At 46.3% G+C, this 20543-nt stretch overlaps 1 protein-coding gene across 1 annotated transcript in view; it reads right to left on the bottom strand.

Moving 5' to 3' along the window:
• The window catches only part of LOC111147472 (transcriptional regulating factor 1), a 200221-nt gene extending 193305 nt beyond the window's left edge, over positions 1 to 6916 (bottom strand). Inside the window, exon 1 of the mRNA XM_022503502.1 lies at positions 6863 to 6916. The gene's annotated coding sequence lies outside the window, so the exon portion shown is untranslated. The remainder of the gene's footprint in view (positions 1 to 6862) is intronic.
• Positions 6917 to 20543: the final 13627 nt, after the last annotated feature.

Genomic DNA, 20543 nt, shown 5'->3' with positions numbered 1-20543 from the left:
GTTGATTATTTTCCCCTTTATGAAACCAAATTGGTATCAGTTCCACTGATCTCTCAAAACTGACAACTTGTATTTATTATACAATTACAAGGAGTCCTCTTACACACAGGTGAGCAAAATCTCAGTAACAGCTGCATCTGGGTGACAGGTACAAAAGAGCTCATTACACTAGCCTGTCTGCTTTTGTTGCACTTTCAAGTTTTCCCATCATAAAAATTAATTCAGAAATAAACAAATAAAGCCTCCCCCTCTAGCCCGGAGGCGAGTGGTCTGATGAGGGAAAAGCACAAGGTATTTCTTAAAACTAGAAATGACTTTTGCAGCATGACAGTATGAGAAAGGGCCCAGGGCTGGTTTTTGTTGTTTGGTGTTTGGTTTTTTTTTGTTTTTTTTTTTTTTTTTGGTTGACTCTGCTTTACAGAACAGGCCTCATTTGCAAAATAAAAGCTGAATGCAAATGAAGACCTGCCAGGACCCTCGGACCCCAGCCCGGTTTCCTGTGGAGGCTCAAGGCTCCCTTGCACCCAGTGCACAAGCCAAGTGTGTCTGTCGCCTCGGCTGGGCAGGTCTCCAAGTTTCAATCCGGGATCAGAGTCTGAACCTAGACCGCCTAGCATGTCACCGCCTGAGCTCGGATGCCAGCCTTCCTGTAGCACTTTCGATACAAAGATCCCTGAGGACCCGAAACCCCCAAGGAGAAAGTGGCTAGGAGGCGGGAACAAGAGTGAGAGAGGGCTTGGTGAACAGGGGTGTGGGCAGAGGCTCTGGGAAGTTAAGGGAAGCGTTTCAGTGGTTGTCAGGTTTTATATCTGAAAAGGAGATCTGGCTGAAGATTAATTCACCTCGCTGCTCTCGGCGCGCGATGCCTCTTACAGTTTACATAGCACTTTCCGTACATTATCTGATGGCATCCTCACAAGTGGAGGGGAGAGGCGACAGATGGTATCACCCGCCCTTTACAGATGCCCAGACAGGCTGGGAGGCCCCCTTGGCCAGAGCCAGGAGACCATGAGGGTGCTGGACTCCAACCTAGACCTTCAGCCGCCCTCCTCACCCTCCAATCCCCATGCAGACCCCTCGCTGGGGGCCACCCAGGCTGGCAGTCTGTGGCGTGTGCTCCTCAAAGGCTGCCCAGAGGAGAGGGCTCTTTTTTTTTTTCTTTTTTGGAGCCTCTTGCTCCAAACCTATGCCACAGTGCCCACCAACTTTTGAATAGGGCTGAAAATCACAGATTTTTTTTTTCCAATGATAGTATTCAAATAAATCTAACGTGAGGCCCAAATTACTTTAACTGAAGACTCTTCCTCAAGTGAAAAGAATTTGCTCTTGCCTCTGTACTGCTCAGTAATGCAGTCAAATGTTGAGAAAAATGCAGTACAATTTTCTGATGCAGTCTTAACCCTTAGAAGTCTCTGGCTGGTGTCAGGTCCTGAGCCCAAACCCTTTCCCTAGGAGGGTGCAGACGCAGCCTGGAGCAGCTTCTCCACCTTCTGCTCATCTGCACCTGTCTTCTCAGGTTTTCCCTTGGTCCAGGACCGAAGGCCCTCCACACCAACGCACACCCCCTCCCCCGCCCGAGGAAAAGGCCACATCTTCCGGAAACCTTCTCAAGGGCTTTAGTCAGCTGACCCTACCCACCAGCTGCTCTCCTCAATCCCTCCCTCTCCAGGATCTTTCCTGTCCATACACCAAGGTAATACCAGCACCCAAAATACCCTTCCATTCTGCACGGGTCCTTCCTGCTCCCGCTCCGTATCTCTGCCCTCTCTTGCACAAACTTTGCCAAAAAGTTGTCCACACATGCTGTGACCAGTTCCACCTCCTAGAACCCCCCAAACCCTCCAATCTTGCCCCCACCCCTTCCATTGCATTCCAGGGAAGCTGTTCTTTGGAAAGTCCCCAGTGGCTTCCATTTTGCAAATAATCCAGTGGTGACTTTTCAGGCCTCATCAACCTCATGAAACATTTAACCACCACCCCCTCCCCACCAACACACCAACACCCCCCCCACACACACACACAGCGCCTCTCCTCTCTATAGGCTCCTTAGGGCATCCCATCCAGTCTCCTAGATTTAAATACCAGCTCCCTGGCCAATGGCTCATTTTTATCTCTTGCCTGGCCACTCCTCTGGTGCTGGACACCGCTGTCAGATTGCCTTCCTGACCTCTCCACCTTGAGTCTAACAAGCGCTTCAAACTTAGCGGGACCCAAACAAAAATAGATTGATTCCACTCCCCTCCTTCTCCCAATCTTCCCCATCTGGGCAAACAGCACCAGCCATGTACCCAACTGCTCAAGTCAGAACCCTCAGAGCTATCCTCAACTCTTTCTCACCAGCTACCATCAAACCCAAACGGAAATACCTCCAAAGGTACGCACTTCCTGATACCTCCAAAGTGCATCTCACATGCACCTGCTCCCTCCACTGCCCATCATCTTCCACCATGCCTGCTCTCCAACTCCACACCTGCCCACTTCCACCACTGCAAGCCCCTTTATCAGAAGTTGGGAGTGTCACTTCCCACTGGAAACTTTCAGTGGTTTCTCGCTGCACTTCAAATGAAACCCAACCTTTTCAGAGGCCTCCAAAGTCCTGTACATTCACCTCATGCTGCCCTCTCTCTGTCCCTCTTGTCTACCTGTGCCCTTCTTATACAGGAACCCCCAACCCAAGTCCTTCCACACAGGCTCTCCTCCTGGTGCTCTCTTCCAAACCTCAGAGCACCTTTTTAGGCTACTCTAGCTGCGTAAGGCCAGGTCACTGTTCCCTGTGGTTTCATCATTTATCACATTTTGCAATATATATTTCTGTACGTGTCTACCACCCCTCTGAATGGTAAGCTAGAGGCTGGGGTGGAGGGAAGGGGAGAGGGAGGAAAATATGTCTATTTTAATTATCATCATAGTCCCAGAGCCTTAAGACAGTGCCTAGAATAGTAGGTACTCAGTAAAGTAGCTGCTGAACATACCAGTGAATAAAGTAGATCCAATTATGGCATGAAAATAATTGTTACCTTCTAGGAGCCCAGAGTTATCACTGCCATTAGGGCACACGGGTTCTCTTCCCCCCTTTCTCTCTAACAACAACAACAAAAAATGTTTAGTATTGTTGCACCGACAGCCCAATAACTCAGCATATCCCACCCATCCCCAGCTTGTTGTCTTTGACCAGGAAAACACAAAAACCATCCCCTCGCTCAGTAAACGCAAATTAACCAGAAGATCTTATGAGCAGGTACCATGAGTATCTAAAAATTCTTAGAAAATATCACACGGTCTTTTTGTTATGCAGTTTCTTTAACCCAGAAGAAAAGATTTAGTAAGAAGCCATGGGATCAAACTTAGTGTTACCAGGACTGTATTATTCCTTAAAATGCCAGAGTACCCGTGGTGACAAGTGCCAATAACTTGGTCGCCAGCTACTCCTGTCTCCTTCTCCCCACAAAAGAAATCTACTATGTTTTACTTTCCCCTTTATTTCTGTGGTTCCCCTCCAACATGCAAATTGAGAAATATTATTAATCCACAAGATCCCAGCTGATTCTAATCCTCCCTTCTCCCTAAATCACACTGTTTTATGAGGTCATAAATAAAATAAGCTGAATTCAACTGCTTTTAGAGCAGAACAACCAACATCCATTCGTACTGGCTGGGGTCTGAGCCTCTTGTCTGGATCCTCACTTTTTATGTCAATGTTCAAAGTCAATAAAAACATCTAGAGCTTTCCCCCAAAAAGACGCCCAAGGTGAAATACAGGATATCCCAGAAATGACAGGAATACGACATTACTATTATGAACTCTATCACAAACATATGACCAAATCCCAATTACCTGTATGTGAATTCTCCACACAAAGTGGGTAAAGCCACACTCGGCCTCCTCCCCCAAGACTACCTCCTCCTGCGGTGTGGGAATAACAGCTCAATTAACCTTAGTCTTGACCAAGCATAATTATACAGGTAAGCCAGCTGGCTGGAGGGGAAACTTTCAAGATTAACTGAAATTATTTTGGGTGCCTGGGGTTATGTGCCCCCAAGCTCTATTAGCACATATAATTGGGAAACAACCATCTACTTTTTTTCCCCAAGATAGTGGCAGACTTTCGTTAAGTATTTCCTTGTATTCTACGGTCAAGATTACCAGCTAGCTACTCAAGAGCCCTTTTTGGAATGCCAAGGTACAAATCCACTCTCCCCATGAGAAGACAAAAACGGAAGTTAATCAACTCGTCCTAGTCCATGAAGCAATTTGGCCGTTGGCCCAGGAAGAGCCTGTTGAGACCTCTTGAGACCTCGCTCCACAAGACCCAAGTCACAGAATTTCAGAAATGGGAGAAACTCATGGGTCAAATACGTATTTTTAACATTAAAAAAAAAACCAAAACCCAGAAATGGCTAAAAACTGGTACCTTCCCAACTTTTCTCCTAGGTGACATTTACTCCCTGCTTTGAGAATCAAATCACCTTAAAAGTTCTTTGTCACTTTACAAATACTGTGAACTGAGCCAATTCTCCAATGCAAGACAATGGTAACACTTTCTGATTAATAGTCTTGATGGAGAACCCTTAAACTTTCAAAAAAAAAAAAATCAATGCGTTTGATTATTATGACCAACCTACCTATCAGAGGAAAAAGAATATTCTGAGTAAGCTTTGTCTTTGTGACCACACATTTTATTATATAAGCAGCAGTCCCCTTTTACTACGAAAGCTCCTACTTCACCAAAAACCACAGGCCCAAGCCAGTTAAAGGAGGCAAAACTGAATACTTTTCACACAGTTCATAGAACAACTGTTTTCACAGCAAGCTCACATAAATGCTATGTGATATTAACACATGCCTGCTAGGTGGAAGCCGGCTTACCAAGCTGTGAAAAGACCCATGTTCACCATGGAACCTGCAGAATTAATATTCTCAATGCCCATAAAGCAGAAGGGAAATGCTCTTTTTTTAAGATGTCAAGCTGGCTTCTCAACAATCCTTTGGCGAAAATGGACATGCCTAAAAGGGCGGGGCCCCAAGAGGTGTGTCGCTCCCGGTATCAATTCCTATAAATCAAATCCTGACAATCACCACAATATTTTAAAAAGAATGAATTATGATTCATGGGCCTTCAAACCTTTATTACCACAAGAACATTCTCGGCAAAAGAGAAAAAAAAAGCTACTGTGACTTGATTAATGGCCAAAGCAAGACAATAAAATAAATCTCATAAATATAAGAAAAAAAAAAGACTGAAAGACTGCTCTTGGCTTCTCAGATAGACACGTAAATAATTCTACTACCCTGGGGTAAACACATATAAAGATTTTGTTTACCCTCCCAGCATATACACCATTTAGACTAAAATTCTCAACAGGGAAAAATAATAGTGAATTTGCTTAACTAATGCCTAGTTAGGAATATTTGATAAGTGGCAATAATATTTAATTCCCAATGAACTCAACTCTCAACTGGCCAAAAATCAAATTCTCAATCTGGAAATCTGATGACAGGAAGGAAAGAAGAAAAGTACCGTCCATCAGTAACACGTAGAGAGATCTTTTTTTAAAACCCATTTTTTCCTCTCCTAGAATTGAGCTCATCCACAGAATTGCACAAAGCTTAACCAACTTTAGTTAACCACACATGTAGGGTTTACTACCTGACCCTAAGAAACACGTCTGGGTTTGAGTCTCTGGAGTTAAAATTATACTGGCAAAGTTAAAACTCCCAGTATCATCAGGGTCCCTGATAGCCAAATCCTACAACTCATCTGCAGAAACCAGCAGGCTGAAGACCAGGACGAGAGAGGCTGGGAGAAGCAAAAACTGCTGGTTAACTGGTTAAGCTTGGAGTCCCGCTTATTATTCTGACAGTGGGCATCAAAACCACATTTTCTACCATCAGATTGCTTTCTTGAAACATAAATGATGCCGAAGGTTGGTACCAACTGGGACAACTTAAAACTCCTCTCTTAAGGCTCTCCGCCACGGCCTGCTAAAAGGGGAACCCAGGTGGCTTTGGGGAGGCATTTTTTTTTTTTTTTTTTAAGAACTCTTCAGTCATCCCTGGCTTCTTCATTCCCAAGCATCACCTCCACGGACTTCACCAGACAGCCCAGGCCACGCTGTGAGCCACCGGCTTCAACGCTTCATTTGCCAAAGCCACGTCTCGTCTTGGGGAAGAGTTTCCACAAAACAGGCTGTAACAGACCAGCCGAAGGTACTCGGAGGAACCAGAAGTCATTTTCTTTAACCTAAGGATGGCAGGCGCACATGCTCCAGCCCAGTGCTGGCCAGAGGCTGCCCGCCAGGTGCTCTCGGCCTCCGCCAGTGAATGGGTGGTTTTGTGTTATTAAATGTCTATTTCTTCAGCCCACCAGCAGTAACTTCCCAGTCTCCTAAACTGAAGTTAGGGAGTGAAGGGGGCAGGCTTACCCCCTTACACATTTCTCTTATCTGGGTGGCCGCCGTAACTTGGGGGAGTACCCAGCCCCCAAAGAGCCTTACAGGCACATATCCATACACATATGCATCATGTCAAAAACCCCCAAAGGCACATCCCTAGGGTCCTGCGGTTTCTTGGCTGGAAGAATGAAGGTTTTATAACATCACAAGCTTCAATTGCAAGCCCCACCACCACCACCCTTTAAGCCGGGGCTGCCAATTATAGCGCCCACCGTGGCCCTCCCCCCTTGCGGGGATGCTGGACAGCCCGCAGAGGGACGAAGGAAGGGAAGCAGAAAGAAGGCCCTGCTAACAGACTGAAAGTACAGAAGTGGGGGGGGGAGACTTTTCCCTTCCCCTCCCCCGTCTTCTCACGGAGCATCCCCCAACTAATTTTTTTAAAATGAAACTTAATAAGCTTCTTGCCTACCTTGGCTGTTTCTGCAACAAGTGCATGGGCAATCCGACAAGACCAGACTCCGCTTGGGGGGTGAGATGGGGGGCGAGCAGAGCTGATGGAGTAATTTCAATATTAATTTATGTCAGAGCCGCCTTCTCCAAGCGCTACTCACTTACAGTACTGCCCTCAGCCTGTAAACAAATATCGCTCCGCCAGGAAACATACTCCCCAGATGCAAGCCCCTTCCCCAGCAGGGAACAGGGCCCTGCGCCGCCCCCACCCCACCCCCAACAGCATGCGCCCCCACCCCGAGGAGGAAGCTCCGGGTTCCCAAAGCACCAACCCACCACCTCCGCCACCACCCCAGCAAGAAACTTACTCGGTCCGTCTACGCCTCCACCCTCCCTTCAGGAAATCTACTCTCCATATGCATTCAGCCTCCCCGCAGGAAATCTGCTCCCCCCTCCCCCCTTCTATATACATGCACCCCTCCCTCTCCTCCTCCCCACGCGCCCTCCCCAACCAGAAACTTACTAGCGTGCAAGCGTGCAGGCTCTCCTGATCCTGGAAACTTACTCCCAGATATAGCACCCGCCAGCCCCCTTTCCCGGCCCTGCTCCCCTTCCTGCCCTCCGCGGCAAGCAACTCCAAACTCTCCGCATCCAGCCCCTCTCCCTCCCCGGTGGAAATTTGCAGCGCGGGGCCGCGCGCGTGCATCCACCCTCCCCTTCAGGAAACTTACTCCCCATCTGCATGCACCGCCTCTCAGCCATCGCTTAGAGGGAAGGGGGTGTGCTAGGGAGACAGAAATACATATGTATCTCTCGCCCCTCCCCCGGCCGCAGCCCACTCGGGGCCGAGCCGCGGTAACCTGGCCTTACCTTTTGCATTGCTCCCCACCCTCGCCCCCTCCCTTAACCCTCCTTATCCGCTCCCCGGCGCCCCCCTTTTTTCACCCATTACCCACCCCTAGCAACCGTTCCCAAGCTCCTCTCGGCCTTTTTTTTTTTAATCCAGGATGCAAATTCCTCCCCTGTCAGCAAATCGACTGTCAAATTATTTTCTTGCAAAAGGAGAAAGGCGGGGTGGGGGGGGGGGAGCAGAAGCAAAAAAGGGGAGGGCGGGGGAAGGGAGAGAGGGACAGAGGAGGGGAGAGATATCCCTCCGCAGAGCTGGGTCTGGCGGCGGGCGGGGAAGCAGGAAGTAAGGTGTCCAGCGCCGCGGCCGGCGGGTCCTCCGCCGCGGCCCCCACCCGCGCCCCCTGTCCCCCCGGGCGACGCGCTCGGGCGGGCGCGGGCAGCCTAGCGCATTGTTCGCAGCCTCCCCGGCGATGCGCTGCCGACCTTATTTGTGTGCTCTGCATGTGCGTGAAGTTGCACCTTTTGTAGGCTGGCGAGACTCTGGAGGAGGATGGGGCGGGGGACGCGGACCGAGTTGCGGCCCCGTGCGGGACCTGTCAGCCCCGGGGTGTGGCGGACTCTCCGGCGTGACCGGAAAATCGAGGCCCGGGAGAAGGCGGCGTGGTCGGGAAGCTGCCGCCTTAGACCCGGACCAGTGCAGGATTGCTTCCTGCGTAGCCGTCCCGGTTATTGTAACGCGCTTTGCAATTGAACGACTGGGGGTGGGAGTGGGGGTATTTATTTTTTATTTTTAAGGGGTTGCAAAGACGCCAGGGTCTAGGTGGAGTGCGGAGAGATGGCCTGTGCCTACCCCCGCTGCACCGAGGCTCGGCGGGGATGGGAGAGGGGCTGGGGCTCCCGGGAAGGGGCTGGAGGTTCGCGAAGCGCGCGGCTCCATCCCTCCGCCCCGATGGGGGCGGGGAGGGGGTGCTGCAGCCGGCGCTGGAAACGCAGCTCTCTGGGGAGGGGTTCTCCATCTCCGCGGCGCTGCAGGCCGGGGAGGGAGGTTGCCTAGGAGAGGAGCCGGGGCCGAGAGGGGAGGAGAGGGGAGGGGAGGGGGCGGGGGTGCGGTGGCTGCGCGCGCTCGCCCCTCCTCGCGCGCCATGACTGTGGAACGTGGTGCCGGGGAGGAGGGACAGCCGCCGGGGGCCGCCCGGGGCTGCTCGGCATTGGTGCGGAAACCCGAGCCCCGAGTCGCTCCTCGCGCTGTCTCCTCCTCCGCTGCGGGGGAAACCGCTGCACCCAAACCGAGAGCAGCTGCGAGCAGGGGGCAGGGCGCGGGCTGAAAGGCGAGCCGAGGGTTCAAACCTCGGCGGCGCCAGTGGGGCGAGGGCAGGACGGCCCCCAGGGCCCCGCGAAGGCGCGGCCGCCGGTCGGTCCAGCGCGGGACCCCGTCATTTCCAGGCTTCTCTCCTGGTCAGAGGGAATGGGAAACCAAAGGTGGCCAGGCTAGACAGACCCCCTCGAGCCGGGTCCGAGGCGTCGATCTCTGGAAGGGCCCACAAGACAGCGAGTAGTTTTTGCTCAAGGGAAAGTTAAGCCATGCTTTTTTTTTCTAGTGAGGGGAAATCGTTGCGTCCCTTCCCCCAGATCTCGCGCGGGATAAATGAGGGGCTCCCCTACCCAGACCTTCACTGCTGTCCCCCACCCCACCCCCACTCGGGCGCTGGGTGGGGACAGGGCGGGGGAAGGCTATATGGGAGCTTAAAGCATGAGGTCATGGGCGGAGGAGGCTGCTGCCAAAAGCGGCCGAGGTTTGTGTGTATTTTGAGGGGTAACGGTTCTTCTTCAGCAGTGGTAAATTCTCCCGCCTGACCCTACCAATTCTGGGGCGCCTGGGCCAGAGAGCCCCCGAAAGAAGAGGGTGGCTCTGGCTATTTTCGCTCAGTGAGTGTTTGGCCGGTGCCCAGCCCTTTATGAGGTCCTTCCATAGAAGCAAAGAAAGCTGAGGGACAGCGCACAGTGTCTCGGGGACTGAGAAAGGCTTCAGATGCTCGGTTGCCGCCGCCCCCCCCCCCTTCTTTGGTTCTCAGTCTCTTTCAATCGGACTCCTTTCTGTGATAGCCTCCTGCCCCCCTCCCACCCATTCTTCCCTAGCGGCCAGAGGAGTCTCTAAAACTCCGCACACTCCTTCAAAACCCTCCCAATTGCTCTTAGAATAAAGGCAAGCTCTGAAGCCCCTGCGTGATTTCGCCTCTACAGACCTCCCCACTCTCCCAGCCCCTCCCCTCCCACACTGTAAGGCGGGTGGTGCTTCTTTGTTCTGCATGGGGCGGGGGGCGGAGGGGAGATCACTAACCTTCTTATTACTAACTCCCGCTAGACCATTAGGATTGGACTCGACGGTCGTCGCTACCTTCAAGAAGCCTTCCTGAGCATACAATCTCATCTCTAACACCCTCGGGGGAGAAAGATCCACCCTAGGACACCCCTCCCTCTCCCTCCAATCCAGCTGCCGCTGGAGCTGGCCCCAGTAACAGCCCTTTTCCCAGCGGGGCAAGAATAGCTAAGCTTGAGCGCCATCACTGCCTGGGGCCTGACCTCCTGGAAGGGAGTTAGCCAGGAAAAAACCTCCAAATACCCAGTCACCTCTAGAGACCTGGAAGAAGCAGCACTTCCACGTCTCACCCCCAGCACACACCCGTACGTGGAAGGCAAGGAGAGGTCTTTCCATCTGAAACTGTCTCCTTGGGGCAGACAGATAAGGAACCTGAAGCAAAGACCGAGTAGGTAAATGGCCCAGGGTCAATGCAGAAATTCACACTCTGGTCTTTCCGGCTCCTAAACCAGAAGATGCAAAAAAGGAAGGATTTGGGATTTGGGACCCAAGGTATCGCTGCTACACAATCAATCAGGCTTGAGTCACCTTCAAAGACCCCCTGCATCCTTGGGCCACTACCAACAGAGAAGTAGTATTGCCTATTGGTTAGTCCAGCAAGCTCTGACCTTGAAGCAACTTGATTCAGTTGCTTTGCCTATAAAATTGGAATCGTGGTATCTACAGTGTAGTGTTGTGAGGTTTGAATGAATTAATATATGTAAAGGCCTTAGAAAAGTGTCTAGAAAAATTCTTGATTATTTGTGAGAGGGAGTTAGGTGCCTCCCCCCTTCCCAAGGACCCTAGAAAATCAGGTCCTCAGAGACTACAGCTGACTTAACCATCAAAAGTGATCTGGCCCAAAGAACTCAAAAGCCCTGATAAATGCACAGATAACACACAAATATGTTATTTAGCCAGTAAATTCAACCCTCAACAGTGCAAGTGCTTGGAGACAGTCCACGGGGTGGATAACCCCCATTCTGTGAGCTGTGGTTCTGGACCCTTAGAATGAGTGTCAGAGGGAGGACACCTGAGATTAAAATATCACCTTGGATCTTTGAAATTACAGTCAAGCTTGGGGCACCTGGGTGGCTCAGTTGGTTGAGGGTCTGCCTTGGACTCAGGTCATGATTCTAGGGTCCTGTGAACAATGACCATCAATGGCTCATCAGGGAATGTTTCCCTCTCTGCCCTTCCCCAGCTCATGTTCAAATAAATAAATAAATCTTGGGAAAAAATCAGAGTCAGGCTGAAATACTCCTAATACTGGTGCAAAACCCACCTTGTATAACCTAGACCCTCCTAGGGCTGCAAAAAATGTAAGGGGACTATTTTTCTTATCATTAGATTCAAGTCTTTCCATTCTCACTACCCCCACGATAAGGGGGTTTTTAAAAATGCACTCACATGGCTCTAGATTCAAATAAACATTGAGAAGTCTCCTTCCCACCCTGTCTGACACCCACCGATTTTCCCTCTGTGGAAGCAACCAAGGTCAGTCTTCAGAAGACATGTTTAACTGTTTTCCAGCTGAGGCCTTCAGAGAATTCCTTGAATGCCTGTTTATATCTTTATGTCCAGAGCTCCCTTCTCTAATCCAGGCAGAAATCACTACCCAATCCCACCCTAGCCACCCCCTTCAGGTTGTATTACTAGTGATGAACCACCATTTCCTGACCTACCAACAAAAGCAAACACTTTGCGGGTTCTTTTTCCTTTTCTACACCAATAATAATCACTAAGGTTTATTGAGTGCTTTCTATGTGCCCAGCGCTGTGCTAAGTACTAGATATGCCTAATCCTACTTAATCAGCCCCAAATCATCATTATCCTTACTTTACAGATGCAGACAGAAGTGGAGGATCAGTACATAATTTACTCCAATTTGCAAGCCAAGTTGAGCCCAAACCCTCTCTCCTAACCAGCAGTCCTCTTGCCTCTGCAACACAGGAAAAAATTTTTTGGTAGCCTGAAGGGGAAGGAGTAGAATGGAGTCTTCAGACTTTGTCAGACCTCAATTCAAAATTTGGCTCTGGCTCTCACAGCAATGAGACCTTGAGGAGGTTTCTTCAGCTCTCTGGGCCCCAGTTTGCTGCCCGCTTGTGAACCGGGAATGTACACTTTTCGTGGGGATAGTGTAAAGATCAAATGCATGTAAATAATGGCTTCCAAAATGCCTAGCAAACCAAATGCAGTGTTTAAATCTTGTGTGGTTCTGATTTGAATAAGCCAATCGTTAAAGAGAGATTTTTGAGACAGGGAAATAAAATGTGGACTTGATGGAAATGTTAAGAGATTATTAATGTGATATAGATGTGATATATATAAATATCGTAGATATGTGATAGATATAGCTATTATAGGTGTGATAATGGCATTGTGGTTAGGTTCTTTCTTCAGTTCTTATCTATTAGAGATGCATAATGAAAGATTTGGGGTAAAAGTATGTCTAGGACTTATTTTCAAGTACTCCAGCCTCCTCCTCCAAAAAACAGGAGACAAATAAAACGAGATTAGCAAAATATGGATAATTGTTGAAGCTGTTTATTATGCTGTTTTCCCTACTTCTGTTGAATAATTGAAATATTTCAGATCAATTTGAAATAAATTTAAAAGTAAAATGATTATATTCTAAAACATTAAAATTTAAAATGATCATTCAATTACTATGAATTGTTAATAATCATAAAATTTTCTAAATTATTGAAATACAGTACTAGCTTACAGTACTTACATGCAAAAATGGCAGTTTTGTTCCCGGGAGACATTCAGGACAGGTCTTAGCCGCTGTTGGCAGCTAAGCAGGTGGTGGGGGTGGGAAGATGGGAAAGAATGAATGCTGCAGAAGGCGAGGTGAACAGGTAATTGTTAAGGACCCATTCAACCATACAGAGGTCAATGTACAGGCAGGTAAATGGCAGGACGAATGGGGCACAGAGGCACAGACAAATTGAAATTGGGGGTGGATTTTCCCCTAAAATGTGCGTCTGCACGGAGCCACTTCAAAATTGAATGGATTAGGAATCAATCAGATGCATTGGGCAAAATTCTCAGTTCTACCAATGCTGTTACCCAGTCCAGAGGGCCCTGAGTTCCCTTGTTTGCAATTTGGGTGCAAGACTTCTCCCACCCCTTCTGTTGTCCAGACTGGAAGTCTAAGGAATGCTGTTGGCCTTCCACAAGAAAAGCATCATTTCTGAGGCCACTCTGGTTATTTGCTTATCTCAAGAAGAGATCAGAGCTGAATAGAAATGGAAATGTATCCAACTCATAACTAAATAAGATTTTTTAGGACCGGCAAGCATTTGTTTATTGTTCTAGGAGTAATTTTTTTTTTTTAATGCTCTGGATTCAAACAGCTGGGATTATTTTTACATGCGACCCATTTTGAAATAAATGTTTGTCTTCTTTGAGAGAAAATTTGCATTTCAGAGAAAAGATGAGACAATGTATTTGGCAACTCTTTAAAGAAAGGAACCCTTCTGTATAATACATTCCTTTATATTAAAGTTAGCTCTTGCGAACTTTCTAAAAGCTGGAAGAAGGGGAGGTACGAAGAAATAGAGGAGAAGCTTATATCACTTTGCTTCCTGTATTATCTGAGGCTGCGGAGTGAAGGCTCTGACAGACAATACGAGCAAGTCAAGGGACCATGGAAGAAGTGGACTGTGTGCTTTAGGGATGGGTGATGGATGGCAGGATGTCACTAATGCCGCTGTCGAAGGAGGCTCAGTGGTGATGGCAAGTTAGAGCAAAGAAACAGTATGGTGATGGACTGTTACTCAAGCTCTCATTTCTTTCTCCTTAAATCTGGAACAACCAAAGAAATGAAAGCAAAAAATCATGGCAAGGAAGCGCTGATGGGGCTCCCACTTTAAAACCTTTAAAACCGGTAAGATAGCATAAGTCACCTCAACCGCCAAGTCTGTTAGGGATGGTGTTGACAGAGAAGACCTTACTCAAGACAGGAGGCCTAACTGGTGTTTGCGGTAATACTAAGAGATTGCTATCTTGGCCAAGTTTCTAGCCAGAGGGAGAAAATAGGTTCCAGGCTTTGAGAATGCTCTCAGTTTCAGTCATATTTCCAAGAGGGAAAAAAAGAAAGAGAAAAGCTAGGATATTTAGTAAATTCAGTATCCAATACGAAAAATAAGGGACTAACTGGTGGAAATCACTGCTAAAAATTCCCACCCCTGTCCAGAAGGCACGCTTGGGAGTCACACATTTCAGCTATGGTATTAGTACATGGTGGGGGGTGCTCAAGGGCTGCGGTGGCCCACGATGGTTCCCATATGAGTGGCTTTGTTCACTGTGAGGGCAAGCACGAGATTATCTGAATTTCCTAGTTAGGATGCAAATCTATTAAAAATTTTAAATTACATTCCTGTGCAATTTAAATGTAAGTATCGATAACACCCACTTTCCCAGAACCCCTAATAGAACCCCAATTTTTTTAAGTGGGAGAGAGGACCTATGAGAACTTGCATTAGAAAGGATCTTGGCGCGGGGTGCCTGGGTGGCTCAGTGGGTTAAACCTCTGCCTTCATCTCAGGTCATGATCTCAGGGTCCTGGGATCGAGCCCCACATCGGGCTCTCTGCTCAGCAGGGAGCCTGCTTCCCCCTCTCTCTCTGCCTGCCTCTCTGCCTACTTGTGATCTCTGTGTGTCAAATAAATAAATAAAATCTTTAAAAAAAAAAAAAAAGAAAGAAAAGAAAGGATCCTGGCTAGCCCACTCAACAAGTGACTGACGAGTATTTAAAGTAAGCACTAGCTGTAATCATATGCAGGCAGGGCAGACTTCGTGGATGTGATCACACAAGAACCCCGCTTAGAAGGGTCTTGCACTGAGCATAGTGCTTTGTGGTTACCATCTCGAAATTCTCAGTAATTTTTTAACAAAGTGTCCTGCGTTTTCATTTTGTACTGGGTCTCACAAATAATGTAGCCAGTCTTGAGTGCAGGGTTAAGGGAAACCAGCAAGAAGTATAGTACCTGAAGATCAAAGTGGTGTACTAGCCTTTAACCCCCCCTAAGACAGAAAGGGCAAACAAAGGAAGTATCTGGCGTGGAGAGAGGGCTGTTACTGAAGTTGTGACTGTAGCCATAGCTATAGGACAAAGTCATACCAGAGACGCAGTGGCCTTTGGTATAAGAAGAACAATAGTCACCCCATACACTGTACAGAGGGAGGCAGGTGAGTAGATACCCGAGATTCTCTCCGCTCCTCCCCTCTGGTTTCTTGCATGTGCTTCCCATTGGTTGAACCCTACAGGAAACCAGAGGGTCTGGGAGCCCACTGATGAAATCAGTGAGTATTAGCTTGGGGTACGATGGAAAAAGGTAAGAGTGAATCTGGAAAGGGCAGAAAATATCCAGCTCAGGACTTTTCCTGAAATCTTCAGGATCAGGTTTAAGAGTAGACAAAATGGAAATACAACAAACAATGAACTTCAGTAAAGGACTTTAAGTTGTGATAATTTTTTAAAAAGATTTATTTATTTATTTGGGGGAAAGAGCATGTGTACACACAAGCGAGGGCGGGACAGAGGGAGTGGGAGAGTATCCTAACCAGACTCCACACTGGGCACCAAACCCCATGCAACACTGGGTTCCATGCCCCAGGCTCAATCCCACAACCTGAGATCATGACCTGAAACAAAATCAAGAGTCAGAGGTTTAACTGACTGAACCCCAAATTGTAATGATTTTTAAAGGATAGTCATTTGGTGTGCATTATGTACAGGTTTTTATACACTTTCGAAAGAAAAACAAGACAATTTAAGAATTTTCAAAAAATTGGGTTGGGTGGTGGAAGGAACTGTCATTAGCAAAGAGATAAACCTGAAATTTCAAAATTTTGAGAAACATTCTAGGCCCCTTGGGGCACCTGGGTAGCTCAGTCAGTTAAGTGTCTGCCTTCGGCTCAGATCATGATCCCAGGGTTCTGAGTTCGAGCCCTGCATCAGGCTCCCTGCTCAGCAGAGAGCCTGCTTCTCCCTCTCCCACTTCCTGCCTCTCTGTCTACTTGTGCGGTCTCTCTCTCTCTCTCTGTCAAATAAATAAAGAAAATCTTTAAAAAAAAAAACAAACAAAACATTCTAGGCCCCAAAGAAAATTTTGGCCCCCCCCCCCCCCACACTCCTCTTTACTCTTTCTTTTCCTTCCCCTTTCAAGGCACCATGACAACAAAAAGGGCCTTTGACAGGCAGAGAATTCCACAAATTACCAGAGCCTCAAGGGAAGTAGCAGCTGAAAAGAATCTATTCCCAAAGACGATTTCGATATAATTAAATATTTGTAGATACCTTTTACATATGAGGAGCACTGAAAAGCTCGTACAAAGGGAGTTCGTTATGCCAATTGGTATCTCTTGCAACTACTCCATTCCTCTGAACGGTTTCTACTACCCAGATCACGTTCAAAAAAGTACATATCACTGATTAATTTGGATTCCACTCAGAGTTCCTGACTATTCAGACATGGGCTGAACTTAATTTATCCATTACGGTCTCCATGAAAGACAAAGATTTCGCTTACAAATGTGAATAAGATTACAGGGGCACACCTCATCTTTTTTCAAAATTGAGACAAAAGTCACAGAATATAAAATCAGTAATTTTAAAGTGTACAATTCAGTGGCATTTAATACATTCACAATGTTGTATAACCATCACCTCGATCTAGTTGCAAAACATTTTTATCATCCCAAGGGGAAACCCCATACCCATTATGCAGTCATCCCCAATTCTCCCCTCCCCCTGGCTCCTGGCAACCACTAATCTGCCTTCTGTCTCCAGATTTATCTATTGTGGGTATTTCACATAAACAGAATCATACAATATATGACCTTTTCTGTCTGGTTCGTTCACTTAGTGTAACGTTTTTGAGGTTTATCTGTGTAGCGTGTATCAGTCCTTCATTCCTTTTTATAGCTGGATAAAATTCCGTTGTACGGATTTACAACATTTTGTTTATCATCAGCGGATGGACACTTGGGGTGTTTCCACCTTTTGGCAATTGTGAATATACCACTATGAACATGAGTGTGCGTGTACTCCTTTGGATAACTGTTTTCAATTCTTTTGGGTCTACACGTAGAAGTGGGGTTGCTGGGTCATATGATAATTCTATGTTTAACTTTTTGAGGAACCGCCGAACTGTTTACACTAAATCTTTTTCGGGTACTCACTGTTTGAAATCTCTTTTAGAAGCACTCAGTTACAATCACTTGAGAACAGACCTAGAGGAATGAAGCCCATTCTTGTCTATGAAATAAAACACAGTCCAAAAAATATTTCTACATGGAAGATACTCTAGTTAGGAATTGACTTGAGTTCTTACAATTTATTTAAGTTATTAGTTCATAAATGTAACACATACTTATTAGACATTGTTTAGAAAGATGAAGGAGCACACAGGTGGCTCAGTTGGTTGAGTGTCCGACTCCTTTTTTTTTTTAAAGATTTTATTTACTTATCTGACATAGAGAGAGCACAAGTAGGCAGAGTGGCAGGCGGAGGGAGAGGGGAAGCAGGCTTCCTACAGAACAGGGAGCCCCATGCAGGGCTTGATCCCAGGACCCTGGGATCATGACCTGAGCCAAAGGCAGACGCTTAACCCACTGAGCCACCCAGGCGCCCCTGAAGTGTCCAACTCTTAATTTCAGCTCAGGTCTTGATCTCACAGTTGTGAGTTCACAGCCCCTGTGCTGGGCATGGAGCATACTATAAATCAATCAATCAATCAATCAATCAATAACCTAAAAGGCCCCAGACTAAATGTAGGCATTCTTTTCTTTTTTAATGAACACAGAGTAAATTTGACTCCATGTGTGTATATGCAAGTGTATGTGTGTGTGTGTGCGTACAGTTCTATGTATAAACATCATCGCAATCAGAAACCAGTTCCATCATCCACCCCCAACTCTCCCATGCTATCCGTTGAGAGTCACACAGTCTCCCCCATCCCTAACCCCTGGCCACCGCTGATCTGTTCTCCATCACCCCTTTACTTTGCTTTTTTCCCGAATGTCATATAAATGGAATCACACAGCATATAATCTTTTGAGACTGACTCCTTTCGCTCCACATAATATCTTTGAGACTCATTCATGCCACTGCATATGATAATAGTTCGTTCCTTTTTATTGCTAAATAGTATTTATATTATATTAGCAATAGTATATATTGCTGAATAGTATTTTAATGCTAAATAGTATGAATGCACACAGTTTATACACCCATTGAAGGACTCTTGGGTTGTCTCCACTGTTTTTTTTTTTTTAATTTATTCAACAGAGATCACAAGTAGGCAGAGATGCAGGCAGAGAGAGAGAGGAAGGGAAGCAGGCTCCCCACTGAGCAGAGAGCCCGATGTGGGGCTCGATCCCAGGACCCTGGGATCATGACCTGAGCTGAAGGCAGAGGCTTTAACCCACTGAGCCACCCAGGTGCCCCTGTCTCCACTGTTTGGCTATGATTATGAATAAAGCTGATACAAACATTCCTGTACAGGTTTTTGGGTAAACATAAGATTCACTTCTCTAAGGTAAACACTTAGGAGGGGGATTGCTGGGTCATATGGTAAGTATGTGTTTAACTTTATAAAAGACAGGTAAATTGTTTTCCTGAGCACCATTTACATTCCCAAAAGCAGTGAATGAGGGTTCTAGTTGTATTGTTGAGCTTTTGTTATCGTTTCTGTTCCCATTCTCAACAGCTGTGTAATGGTATCTCATCCTGGCTTTAATTAGCTTTTTCTTAATGGCTACTGATGTTGACCATCTTTTTATGTGTTTATTTACCTCCTACAAATCCAGTTTGTTAAATATCTATATGTTTAAGACTTCTGCCTCTTGCCCCCCCCCCTTTTTTTTAAACCATCTAACAAAGTATATATTTTACCTATCGTCTGTCTTCTCAAGTTAAAATGTAAGTTCTGGGGCACCTGGGTGGCTCAGTCCGTTAAGCATCTGAGTCTGAGTTTGAGCCCCACTTCGGACTCCACGCTGGTCATCGAGCCTACTTTAAAATGAAATGAAATGTAAGTTCATGAGGACAGGAATTCTGGTCTATGCTGTTCAGTGCTCTAACAGCTATAACCGAAAATATTTATAACTTGCAATATCCTGTCACCTGTAGCAGTGCTTCACACATAGTAGATCTCTCACTAATATTTATTGAATGAGTGAACTAACATTTGTTGAGTATTTCCTATGTGTCAAGTTCTATTCTAAAAACACCATATTATCAGATTTTTTGTTGACATTTAATTATTTTATCAATACTTCTTATTTATTCTTTCCAAGTCTTGTTCAACAAACACACTGAGTGGTTACTATGTGTCAGTTACTATGGGATAAAAGTGAAATAGGAATAAAGTGAAATGAAGTACCATTTTCTACAGCTACCATTAAGAGTCAGGCAGGTTGATATTGCAAGATAAGGAAGGCACTGTGATAACGACATACACATAGGAACCTGCCAAAGTACAGGGGAGGAACACTGAAATCACATATAATGGTCAAGGGAAGTTTTCTGGAAGAGCTGACCGCTTGAATTAAACTTAAGTGACAAAAATGCTTGGCTTATACTTGTCCCATACCGTTAAACAGAATTAAATTTTAAAATTATTTTTATACCCACTTATAGTGATATAATTATCCAGGAAGCACTGTATTTTATTTATTTTTTTCAAGATTTTATTTTTAAATAATCTTTATACCCAAGATGGGGCTCAGACCCACAGCCCCAAGATCAAGAGTCACATGCTCCACTGACAAAGCCAGCCAGACACCCCAGAAGCACTACTGGACAAGGAGAATTGGACATTGGAAACAATCAAACAAAAGGCATCAGTTATTGTTCCTTATCATGGTAAGTACCCTGTTTTAAGGATTATAAGAACTCAACTATAACAAAATGGTTTCCTTTTTTTTTTTTTTTTTTTTTTTTTTTAGAGAGAGTGCTCACGTAAGCATAGGCAGGGTGGAGGGCAGAAAGAGAGGGAGAGAGAGAATGTTAAGCAGTCTCCACACTCCTCACAGAGCCAGTCGGGGGTCTCAAACTCACAACCCCATGATCAGGACCTGAGCCGAAATCAAGAGTCAGATGCTTAACCAACTGAGCCACACAGGTGTCCTACGTATCCTTGTTTTTTTTTTTATTGGGTTTTTTGTTTTCCTGTTACTAAGTTCTGAGAGTTTTGTTGGATATGTGATTTGAAAATACTTTCCCCTTATCTGTAGCTTTGTGTGCTCCTAGTGTCTTTCACAAAGCAAAAGTTTTTCATTTTCACAGAAGTCCAATTTAATAATTTTTTTATGGGTTGTGCTTTTGGTGTGAAGTCTAAGAAAGCTCTTCCTAATTCCAAGTCCAGAACACGTCTAGTATATTTTCTTTGAAAAGTTTTATAGTTTTACCTTTTACTTTCGTATCTGTGACCCATTTTTGAGTTAATTTCTGTAGCAAGTATGAGATTGAGGTCAAGAT

Source organism: Enhydra lutris, unplaced genomic scaffold, assembly GCF_002288905.1.
Source record: "Enhydra lutris kenyoni isolate GAN:26980312 unplaced genomic scaffold, ASM228890v2 scaffoldscaffold17, whole genome shotgun sequence".
Lineage (NCBI taxonomy): Eukaryota > Metazoa > Chordata > Mammalia > Carnivora > Mustelidae > Enhydra > Enhydra lutris.
Note: the sequence above shows the minus strand (reverse complement) of the source record. Positions and strands in the feature narration are given on the sequence as shown.